The following is a 12,272-nucleotide window of genomic DNA, read 5'->3' on the forward strand; positions in this document are numbered from 1 at the left end:
CCTTCATATGCCTGAAAGCCCCCTTATGCAGCTATATGCCAGCCGAGAGGCCACACGTGCCTTTATATACCTCAGAGCGCTCTCACACCCTTTTTTATGCCTATGAACCCACTTGCACCCCTTTATATTGGTGGCCTGCAAGTGTGACTAAGTGATATGCAGCTGACATCGAAAAACAGGAAGAGTGCCAGTATGGAGTTACAGTATGTTAGCCTGCCGTTCTGGGTGCTCAAACAGAGCTAGAGTATGTTTGCCATCTATTCTGGAGAATGGAGTTTTAAGTGCATTAGCAATCCGTTCCTGGTGCTGGATTAGAGCTCTGATACCCTTAACCAACTGTGACGGAGTGAGCTCTGAGTATGTTAGCCAGGTGTTTGGGCTGCCAAATTGGAGGTCTGAGTACGTTAGCCAACAATTCTAGATGCCAGACTAGGACTACAAGAACCTTGGCCATCCCTTCAAGCTGCCCCAATTAGGCCTCCCAGTGCTTCAGCCACTCCCAGTGCCTCTGGGTGCCGGAATAGGGCTCTAAGTTGCCAAGCCGTTCATTCCAGCTGCTGGAATAGGTGTTGGAGCAGTAGTTCTATCTGTTTGAGAACAGGTGTTCGGTTACTAATTCCATCTCTTCCAACTCCCCGAATAGGTGTCTCAGTACCATGGGTGTAACTAGAGCTTTGTGGCCCCGCAGCAACATTTTGAAGGGGCCCCTGTAAAACACACATACCCTAAGGTATGCATCCACATACAAGGCATCCAATACTGGAACACTGGAAGCAACATCATCATATCTAGGGAGGGAGCTATTAACCCTCTCACCAAGGAAAGCTCAGGCCAACCATGGTTACCAAGTGACTAATAGAGGGGGAGCACCCCTGAGTGTCTGTGTAACTCCCTATACACGGATCAGATCCACTTCCTCAGGCAAATTGCATCAAGTATGTGTCGTGGAGGTCCAGGTCTCTTGGCCACGAGAGGACCATTGGTGAAACCTCCAGCAATGCCGTGTGGTGGTCACTGAGCAGCCCTATGAACTGGGTTAGAAGAACTTCTAATAAAGACTGACCTAGACTCTATGGCTCTGGGAATGAGGGGATTAGTGGTCATTCAGTGTACTGTTACATTTATATAGGCAACATGATAGCATAGTGGACAGCATTTCTACTCTACTCTGGGGTCGTGAATTTAATTCCCAACCAAGGTCCTGTATGTCTGGATTCTGTATGTTCTCCCCCTGTTTGCATTGGTCTCTTCCAGGTGATCTGGATTCCTCACACTCTCCAAAGCCACACTGATAGGTTAGTTCTTTCATAAATACCCCTAGTGTCTGTGTGTGGGGGCACTCTGTCCATGTGGTAGGAAATGTAGATTGTAAGCTACCCTGGAGCAGAGACAGATGTGACTAAATGTCCCCTGTAAAGCGCTGTGTAATACGTGCGCACTACATAAATAACTGGTAAGAAATAGCTTCTAATAATTATATTTATTTCTAGATTTCTGTGCAGTGAGGCGTCAGATCCTTGTTACTAGAAGTCACGTGAGGGTGAGACGTGTCCTATATAAATCACTGATCACTGAGGATGGACAAGGACAGGAGTTAGATGACTGAGAGGAAACTAAATCTCACCATGGAGATCATCTACCTGCTGACTGGAAAGGTGAGGGGATCTGGGAGTGTCACAGTGACATCACTTATATCTATAGTAATAATACAGGGTCATGACTGGGGAGGTGAGAGGATCTGGGAGTGTCACTGTGACATCACTTATATCTATAGTAATAATACAGGAACATGACTGGGGAGGTGAGAGGGCCTGAGAGTGTCACAGTGACATCACTTATGTCTATAGTAATAATACAGGGACATGACTGGGGAGGTGAGGTGATCTGGGGGTGTCACAGTGATATCACTTATATCTATAGTAATAATACAGGGACATGACTGGGGAGGTGAGGGGATCTGGGAGTGTCCCAGTGACATCACTTATATCTATAGTAATAATACAGGGTCATGACTGGGGAGGTGAGAGGATCTGGGAGTGTCACTGTGACATCACTTATATCTATAGTAATAATACAGGGTCATGGATGTAACTTATATCTATAGTAATAATACAGGGACATGACTGGGGAGGTGACAGGGTCTGGGAGTATCACAGTGATGTCACTTATATCTATAGTAATAATACAGGGACATGACTGGGGAAGTGACAGGGTCTGGGAGTATCACAGTGATGTCACTTATATATATAGTAATAATACAGGGACATGACTGGGGAGGTGAGAGGATCTGGGAGTGTCACAATGACATCACTTATATCTATAGTAATAATACAGGGACTTGACTGGGGAGGTGAGAGGGTCTGGGAGTGTCCCAGTGACATCACTTATATCTATAGTAATAATACAGGGACATGACTGGGGAGGTGACAGGGTCTGGGAGTGTCACAGTGATGTCACTTATATCTATAGTAATAATACAGGGACATGACTGGGGAGGTGAGAGGATCTGGAAGTGTCACAGTGACGTCACTTATATCCATAGTAATAATACAGGGTCATGACTGGGGAGGTAAGAGGATCTGGGAGTGTCACAGTGATGTCACTTATATCTATAGTAATAATACAGGGATATGACTGGGGAGGTGACAGGGTCTGGGAGTGTCACAGTGATATCACTTATATCTATAGTAATAATACAGGGACATGACTGGGGAGGTGAGAGGATCTGGGAGTGTCACAGTGATGTCACTTATATCCATAGTAATAATACAGGGTCATGACTGGGGAGGTGAGATGGTCTGGGAGTGTCACAGTGACATAACATATATATATATATATATATATATATAGTAATAATACAGGGACATGACTGGGGAGGTGAGAGGATCTGGGAGTGTCACAGTGACATCAGTTATATCTACAGTAATAATACAGGGACATGACTGGGGAGGTGAGGGGATCTGGGAGTGTTACAGTGACGTCACTTATATCTATAGTAATAATACAGAGACCTGACTGGGGAGATGAGGGGATCTGGGAGTGTCACAGTGACATCACATATCTATAGTAATAATATAGAGACATACATATTATCAGTGCCTCAGTCCTCACAGGAGCTGGGTATCTTGGCCCTGATTCAGAGCCGGACGCTCTGAATCAGGGCCCACCTCCATAATTATGGAGCGTCCTCCTGGACGCTCGTATAGCTGTGGGTCACCACCCACAGCCTATACGAGCGTGCAGGTTGATGGTCGCGATGGTCTTGACCATCGCCACTGCGAGCCGGAGCCTGCGGTTGAGTTTCTCAACCGCAAGGCCCGGAGTGATTTTGGCTCTATCAGAGCCAAAATCACTCCCACTGACATCATTAATTATGTCAGTGGGCCGGCTTCTGACGGTAGGTGCTCCCTTGGGAACGCCCCCGTCTGGGAGGCACGCCCCCGGCACGCCCACCAAAGGGGGCGTGCTGTCAATCAACATCGACAGCACGCCCCCTTTGATCAGACACAACGAGCGAAGGAAAGTCCTTCGCTCGTCGCGTCTCGCGCATGCGCACGACGGAGCTCCCTCCGTCGTGCGCATGCTCAGTGCACACCATCGACCCACTTGCGAGCGGACAGCCGCTCGCGAGTGGGTCTGAATCAGGCCCTTTGTTTTTGTTTCTTTTCTATCACTGAAAGGAAGATGGCAGGAGATGTGCTACATTCTGTCTACTTTCCTAAATATAGTATACAGTTACAGATAGGATAGAGGTTTTATTTGTAAGAATGACCCTTCTTGCATATTATGCACTGATGACACCTCAATAAACGGCACCATGAGTATAATTTTACCCTTTTATTGCTGTCTCACCCAATATGCAGGATTACACAGTAGTAAATAAGACATCAGGTGAGTGTGAGACACTCAGCAGCCGTCCCCGTGTGTTAGGAGGACTGAGCAGGACCCAGAGCCCCATCACGGTGCCTCCACCTCACTCACTGATACATGAGAGACAGAATGACCAGAAGATCCTGGAACTCACCAACAAGATCATTCAGCTGCTGACTGGAGAGGTGACTGCTGGGAATGGGACATTATACAGTAACACCAGGGGATGTATCTGGGTGATGGCTGGAGAGGTGACTGCTAGGAATGGGACATTATACAGTAACAACAGGGGATGTATCTGGGTGATGACTGGAGAGGTGACTGCTGGGAATGGGACATTATACAGTAACACCAGGGGATGTGTCTGGGTGTTGACTGGAGAGGTGACTTTCGGATCATAAATAGGTTCAACCCAGTCCCAAGCTTCACCTCGGAAAGATGAAATAAAAAACTACTACATTTGTAGGCTTGACTCCAAAGGATGGAGAGGATTTTATAATAGCGAGGAAATGTTTCACCAAAGCATAATACTGCAATATATTTCCATCAAAGCAAATGGGCGTAGAGACACCGGATGGATCCTGAGTGACACCTACAGTGTGGTGGTAACATCATCTAGTAATCTTCCCAACTGAAGGGGTGCAGAAACAATTGACTCGGACAAAACACTAAAAGACTCCTTCTTGAGTGAGGAACCGAAGACCCTCTCTTGGTGTATGAGATTTGAGACCTTCTGGGGTACGGAACTCGAAACCCCTTTTTGGGATGTGAGACTTGAGACTAGGAACCCCTTCCAGGGGAAGTGGACGTGATATTTTCACCTGGGGTACAGAACATGAAACTACCCCTTGAGATGTGAGACTTGAGACTCCCTCCTGGGGTGTAACACTTGAGGACCCTTGCTGGGGTACAAAACTAGAAACCCCCTCCTGGGGTGTGAGACTTGAAACCCCCTGCTGGGGCACGAGATGTGAGACCCCCTGCTGGGGTGCGGAACTTAAATACCCCCCTTGGGCCGAGAGACTAAAACCCCCATCTTGAGGTACGAGATTTGAAACCCCCTCCTGTGTCATGAGACTTGAGACCCCCTGCTGAGGTGCAGAACTTGCAGAAACTTGGGGCGAGAGACTTGAACCCCCCTCTTGGGGCAAGAGACTCAAGGCCCCCTCCTGAAGTACAGGACTTGACACTCCCTGTTGGAGTATGGGACCTAAAACCCCCTCCTGGGGAAACTGACTTGACTTTACCTCTTGGGGTATAGAACATGAAACCCCCCTCTCGGGATGCAAGATCAGAGACTCCCTCGGGTGAGTGACTCAAAACCCCCTCTTGGGGTATGAAATTTGAAAACCCCAAATGGGGTATAACACCAGAAGACCCCTCCTGGGATATAATACTCTAAAACCCCTCCTGGGGAACAAAACTTGAAACCCTCTCTTGGGGCGTGAGATTTGAAATGATGGCCCCCTGCTGGGGTGCAGGAGTTGAAACCCCCTGCTGAGGTATGGGACTAAAAAAACCCTTCCTGGGGAAGTTGACTTGTCATTTCCTCTTGGGGTATGGAACATGAACCCCTCTCTTGGGACGCAAGACCAGAGACTTCCTCCTGGGGTGAAAAACCCGAACGGCTCTCTTGGGGTACAAAACTTAAAATTCCCCTTAATGGGATGTATTACTAGAAAACCCTTCCTGGGGTACAACACCGGGAATCCCTTCCTGGGGTATGAAATCTGCAACCCCCTCTGGAGGTGTAACACTTGAATCTTCCTTCTGGGAAGCAAAACTCAAAACCCCTCCTTGTAGTATGTCGCTTGAATTCCCTTCTTTGGATGTGGACCTTGAAGCCTTGTCTCGAGACATAGGACCTAAGACCACCCCCTGGGGTGAGCCACTCATAACCCCCACCTGGGGTACAAGACTTGAAACTAAAGAGTTTAAGACTGGTTTACTAAATAACTCCTCAAGAACAACTGGCTGGAGACCTCCTATGTCACAGATAATGTCCGCATCGTGACCAATAGAATTAATATGAATTGTTTCTCTGACTTTGGGAGGATGACCTATTCCCCCTAACTTCCCTAGGGAAGAAGCATCTTGTAGCCGTGCCCCAGTTATAAGCTTCTTTTTGCTTGGAAAGTGTTCCTTTTTTGTTCGAAACTGAATTAGTAGAGATCACCAGTGGAGACTGGGTAGAACTGGAAGTGCCGTCTTCGAGGAACACACCCTTGTCCCCATCTTTTGAAGGACAAAGAGCACAGTCTCTAATGAAATGGTCATCATAACCACAATACAGGCAGATGTAGTTCCCGGCGGCACTGACGTTTGACTTCCGAAAGCTTAGGGCATAGGAAGCTACAATGTCTTACTCCAGCCTCCCTGACGATGATGTCGGAAACCTCAGGGGTAACACCAGAGGACTTAGAAATAATTTGGAGTATCTTGGGGAGGAGACTTGAGTTGTCCCAAAACTTGAGAAAAGCTTAGGAAGAGGTTATGATCACTAGAAATAGCAGATGATGTAGGAAGGAATGCTCGAAAGATAGGCTTGAAGACTGAAAACTTTCCCTGGCCGTAGGAGAGGATGAAAAACGAGACTCGGAAGAACCAGACACAGGAGGTTTTGTCGGTGGTACTTGAAAAATAGCTGGAGATGATACAGAAGGAGCAAAAAATTTTCTTTAAATATCTCCGAAAATTCTTTCAGGTGTTGCCTCACAACCCGCAGAAATGTCTCATGAGCCTCCACTCGAGAAAGCAACTCGAGAACCACTGCCTTGTCCTCCAATCTGGCGGCTTGCATCTTCTGGGCCTGAGCAAACTGTCACGACCGGCTGTATGGAATCCCCTACTGTGGGGTGCAAGCTGAGGTTCAGGACTGAAGGGGAAATCTGAAACGTGGGGCCTGTACGCAAGATCTCCTCATCCGCGAGTACCAGTTGGCGAGACCTGACCAAAGGTGCAGAGTCTAACCAGCCAGGAGGTGTTCACCAGTGACCCCTCCTAGCGGGCTATGGGTTTAGCTGCGCCCAACTGGCTGGTCGCGGTCCTTTGGTCAGGTAACTGGCACTCACGGGAATTGAGAATCTTGCTACCCTGGCCCTAAAGGATACTTCTCACAAGGATTAAGCTACACCCTAGTGTAGCTTCTAATATATACATCGGAGGACCCAGGTAGTAATAAGGCACTGAGGACTGGTGCGTGTGAGGTACAATAGCACTGAGGATTGAATGCTGTAGAGACAGCGGTATTGAGACCGGATGCTGTAGTGACAGCGGTACAGACTGAACACTGTAGTGACTGTGGTACTATGGCTGGATGCACTTTAGCACCAGGGAATGGCAATTGCTCCAAGCACAGGAGATATATTCTGAACACACTGTAGCACAATGATTAGGTAATTGCTGCAAGCACAGGAGAGATCTTCTGAATACACTGTAGCACAATGATTAGGTAATTGCTGCAAGCACAGGAGAGATATTCTGAACACACTGGAGCACAATGATTAGGTAATTGCTGCAAGCACATGAGAGATATAATGAACACACTGAGCACAATGATTAGGTAATTGCTGCAAGCACAGGAGAGATATTCTGAACACACTGGAGCACAGTGATTAGGTAATTGCTGCAAGCACAGGAGAGAGATTCTGAACACACTGGAGCACAATGATTAGGTAATTGCTGCAACACAGGAGAGAGATTCTGAACACACTGGAGCACAATGATTAGGTAATTGCTGCAAGCACAGGAGAGATATTCTGAACATACTGTTTCACAATGATTAGGTAATTGCTGCAAGCACAGGATAGAGATTCTGAACACACTGGAGCACATTGATTAGGTAATTGCTGCAACACAGGAGAGAGTTCTGAACACACTGGAGCACATTGATTAGGTTATTGCTGCAAGCACAGGAGAGAGATTCTGAACACACTGGAGCACATTGATTAGGTAATTGCTGCAACACAGGAGAGAGTTCTGAACACACTGGAGCACAATGATTAGGTAATTGCTCCAAGCACAGGAGAGAGATTCAAAACACACTGATCACAATGATTAGGTAATTGCAGCAAGCACAGGAGAGATTCTGAACACACTGAGCACAATGATTAGGTAATTGCTCCAAGCACAGGAGAGATATTCTGAACACACTGTAGCACAATTATTAGATAATTGCTGCAAGCACAGGAGAGAGATTTTGAACACACTGATCACAATGATTTGGTAATTGCTGCAAGCACAGGAGAGATATTCTGAACACACTGGAGCACAATGATTAGGTAATTGCTGCAAGCACAGGAGAGAGATTCTGAACACACTGAGCACAATGATTTGGTAATTGCTGCAAGCACAGGAGAGAGATTCTGAACACACTGGAGCACAATGATTAGGTAATTGCTGCAAGCACAGGAGAGAGATTCTGAACACACTGGAGCACAATGCTTTGGTAATTGCTGCAACACAAGAGAGCTATTCTGAACACACTGGAACACAATGATTAGGTAATTGCTGCAAGCACAGGAGAGATATTCTGAACATACTGGATCATAAGAGTCGGCACTGGTAATCACAGAAGTAACACAAGGACAGACCTGGAATGAAGTAGCATCAGCAAACACTGTAAAATGACATCATTGTTCAGGCAACTTCTTGTTGTAGGAGTTGGTCCTAAATACCCTCAGGCAGCAGCACATTGGATCACAAGATCAGCTGGGAGACTAGCAAGGCTGTCATTGGAGGAAACTGGTCAGGTGAGATGAACCAACATGGCTGTGCCCATGCCTGCAAACACAGGAGCCTGGACGCATGCATGGAGGTCCTACCGGACCCCAGGGAGAATCCTCAGCCATAACCCACCACTGCTACTGACGTCTGAACACCTCGGAGCCTAAAGACACCAGTCCAGCAGTGAGTAAAGGCCGATCCCAGGCCGGATCCTGACAACTAGTTAGTTTCCTCAGTGTGAATAAATACAATAGAATCTGCGCTCAACCTGTAGGTGTTGGATGAAAAAAATAGTAAGGTAATGAGAATTAAATAATGCTCGTGGGCAGGAGTGATGTGTAAAGGATTTATTGTGCCATAAAATGCGGGGCAGAGGGATGATTGATAAGGAAGACACAATGCTTCCTGGTGATGTGGGAAGGAAATAAGGATATGATGGGGCTGAAGCTGGTGATGAGGAAAGGAAGGGGGCAAAACAAAAAATAAAAATAGAAAATACTGAATCAAAATGTCCGCTTGTAAATGTCCTGGAGAACACTGTCGTAGTGGGTACAACACTCTGGAAGGGCAGCATCCCGAGCCCTCCGGTCCAACAACTTACCCGGTCTTCTTTGTCTTCTTTAAGGTGAAATCTGTGCGTTCCTATGTCTATTATCATCCAACACCACCTGGTTGAGCGCAGACTCTATTGTATTTATTCAGATGAGAATTAGGAGAGTGGGAATCTCTCCTTCTGTCCGCAGCTAACCATACCAATTAGGAGTTAAGCGCAGGTTCATTTATTGTAATCTAGTTTCCTCAGTGTGTCTCTAGTCCCCTCAGTGTCCCTCCAGCCCACAGTGTCCCTCCAGTCCCCAGTGTATCTCTAGTCCCCACAGTGTCCCTTCAGCCCACAGTGTATATCCAGTCCCCACAGTGTCCCTCCAGCCCCCAGTGTATCTCCAGTCCCCACAGTGTCCAGAATCCAGAAATAACTCTTTTCATACAAACTAAGAATCCTTCAGAATTAATGGAACTAGATGATCTACAGAACCTCCTACAACCTTTACTAAGAACAGCCACAATTGTCCCAGTTCCTTCAGGAAAGAAGAGCAAAGGTTTTTCCTTATAGGAGGACATCAGGATCAGACCATTTTGCATGGGAAGAGTGAATTTGATCCTCTCCGCTATTAGCTAGGAGGATTTCCTCACACCCATAGACCTGCAGAACGCTTCCTCTTATGTTGTAGTGTAGCACAGGAAGTGCTGGTGCTGGATCAGGGACGACATTACCAGATCACCGGGCTTCCTTTTGTCCTGGCAACTTCTCTATGAACCTTTACAGAAATGCTGGTGCAGAGATAAGCGATCTGGGGGCCTAGATGTGGCCACATCTATACATCATCCTGGTTGTAGGAGAATCAGAACATGTGACAGACACTAAGAAAATACAGGTGATGACCTTATTGCAGAAACATGACCGGATTGTGGTCAGGATAGAAAGACAGCTTGTTCCCTCACAGCAAATTCAGTGTCTAGGAGCACAAATACCATAGAGTACACAGTAACTCTGTCAGAGGAAAGGTGTCTCACACAACAGCACTTAGCGTATGATGTACGGATTCATCACTGGTCACCAATGAGGAGAGTGCTGCAATTATCGGGAATGTTCTCTTGTTATCGGGAATAGTCACTTGGGCTAGATGGCACCTGCACAGTCTCCAGCTGGGATTGGTTACTCCCTAGTTTCACAGACAGCCTGTCATCACCTACCAGGAGATCTCTAATCTGATGACAAGACCCTGGACTGAAGACACTGAGTATGTCACTCTCAGATCCATGGTCAACACTGATGATAGATTCCAGCTCATGTAACTAATATGGTAACACAAAAGACTTGGTCACAGAAAGGAGACTTCATGTAAATGTACTAGAAATGAGAGCTGTATGGGATGTAGTTCAGCAATTTCATCCATAGTTACTGGGAAAGTTCTCAGAAGGATTTATAGAGAAGATACCTGGGGTGTCCATCATACATCACCAAGGAGGCACCAGAAGCAAAACTGCGATGTTGGAAGTAGAAAAACTATAACCTTGGGCAGAAGAAACCCTACGATCTCTTTCAGAGTTCCATGTCTCGGGCAAGGAGGATACTGTGACAAATTGCCTGAGCCGTAGGTAAGTGGCCCCAGGAGAATGGTCCTTGCACATGCACAGATGAACTTCCATAATGCTGGAGACTAGTGTTGCCCTGGTTACACTTCCTCTCAGCCAGCAGCTTTCTCACCAGCTTCTCATAGTGCCCAATTGGTACAGTTTACACAAAGCATCGGTAACACATTCTGACATGGGAGGAGGAGCCGCATTATGGACCAAGTTCAGCACTGATCGCTAATGGAAATGTGATTCAGCTGCGAAATTATGCAAATGCGATGAGAATGACGCCGGAGCACGATATAAAGATGCCAACTTCCCTTTACTCTCATCCGTAAAGTCTGCAAAAATATCGGTAACATCTGAGTCTCCCGTACAAGGATAGACCTTACTCAGATATTGTTAAACTTCCTGTATGCAGTGAGACCTCAGGCTGCGTATGCCATCGCAACAGCTAATTTATGCACGCCCCTGTAATAGCGTTCAAACGCACTGGCTAGCATGCATTTCACCTACCACCCCCACGGTACTTTGTCAATCACTCTTCCACAGGTCTAAGAACTCGCTGCGATCACTTTCCCGATCGCAGTGAGGAGTTTGCGCATGCGCATTGTGATGCATACGCATGTGCAGAACGTGAACATCGACCGTCTGCGTGCGCTTTAGTACTTGCGATCCGTGCTGAATTAGGCCCTGAGAGAGAAGTATTTGTAATGCAAGTACAGAGATCCAGTATTTCATATTATCATTATATTACACTAATATTCTACTAGATAATCTCAATTAATGGAAAAGAATTTACTAACGTGTAATTTTATTATTTTGCGGGTTATTTGGAGTGAAAATATGAGTGATAATAAGGCAGAGGATATGGAGGGAGAAGAAGAGACGTATGTGACTGATATGAAGGCAGAGGATACAGAGGGAGAAGAAGAGATGTATGTGACTGATATGAAGGCAGAAGATATAGAGGGAGAAGAAGAGACGTATGTGACTGATATGAAGGCAGAAGATATAGAGGGAGAAGAAGAGACGTATGTGACTGATATGAAGGCAGAAGATATAGAGGGAGAAGAAGAGACTTGTGTGGCTGATATGAAGGCAGAAGATATAAAGGGAGAAGAAGAGATGTATGTGACTGATATGAAGGCAGAAGATATAGATATAGATGGAGAAGAGACGTATGTGACTGATATGAAGGCAGAAGATACAGAGAGAGAAGAAAAGACGTGACTGATATAATGGCAAAAGATACAGAGGAAATAGAAGAGATGTATACGATGGGTGATCAGCAGTGTAAGGAGGAGGAAATCCCCACAGATATCAGCACAGGTGAGTAATAAACACTTATTACAGAAGAGTGTCAAATATTTTCTCCATTTTAACCAGTGTCTTATATGTGTAGAGTTTGTATGTACTCCCATTTTTTGTATGCCTTTCCTTCCCCAGTCCAAAAATATACTTCTATGTTAATGATTCAGCCATACAATAATCTTTTTCTACACTCTCTTCAGCCCCTATTATTCTCTTGCTCTCCCCCACAC

At 46.2% G+C, this 12,272-nt stretch overlaps 1 pseudogene; it reads left to right on the forward strand.

The window, feature by feature from the left end:
* The first annotated feature begins 4,021 nt into the window (after positions 1–4,021).
* The window catches only part of LOC148436190 (uncharacterized), a 41,317-nt pseudogene continuing 33,066 nt past the window's right edge, over positions 4,022–12,272 (forward strand).

This window comes from Taudactylus pleione, unplaced genomic scaffold (genome assembly GCF_031769625.1).
Source record: "Taudactylus pleione unplaced genomic scaffold, aTauple2 ptg001919l, whole genome shotgun sequence".
Taxonomy (NCBI): Eukaryota; Metazoa; Chordata; class Amphibia; order Anura; family Myobatrachidae; genus Taudactylus; species Taudactylus pleione.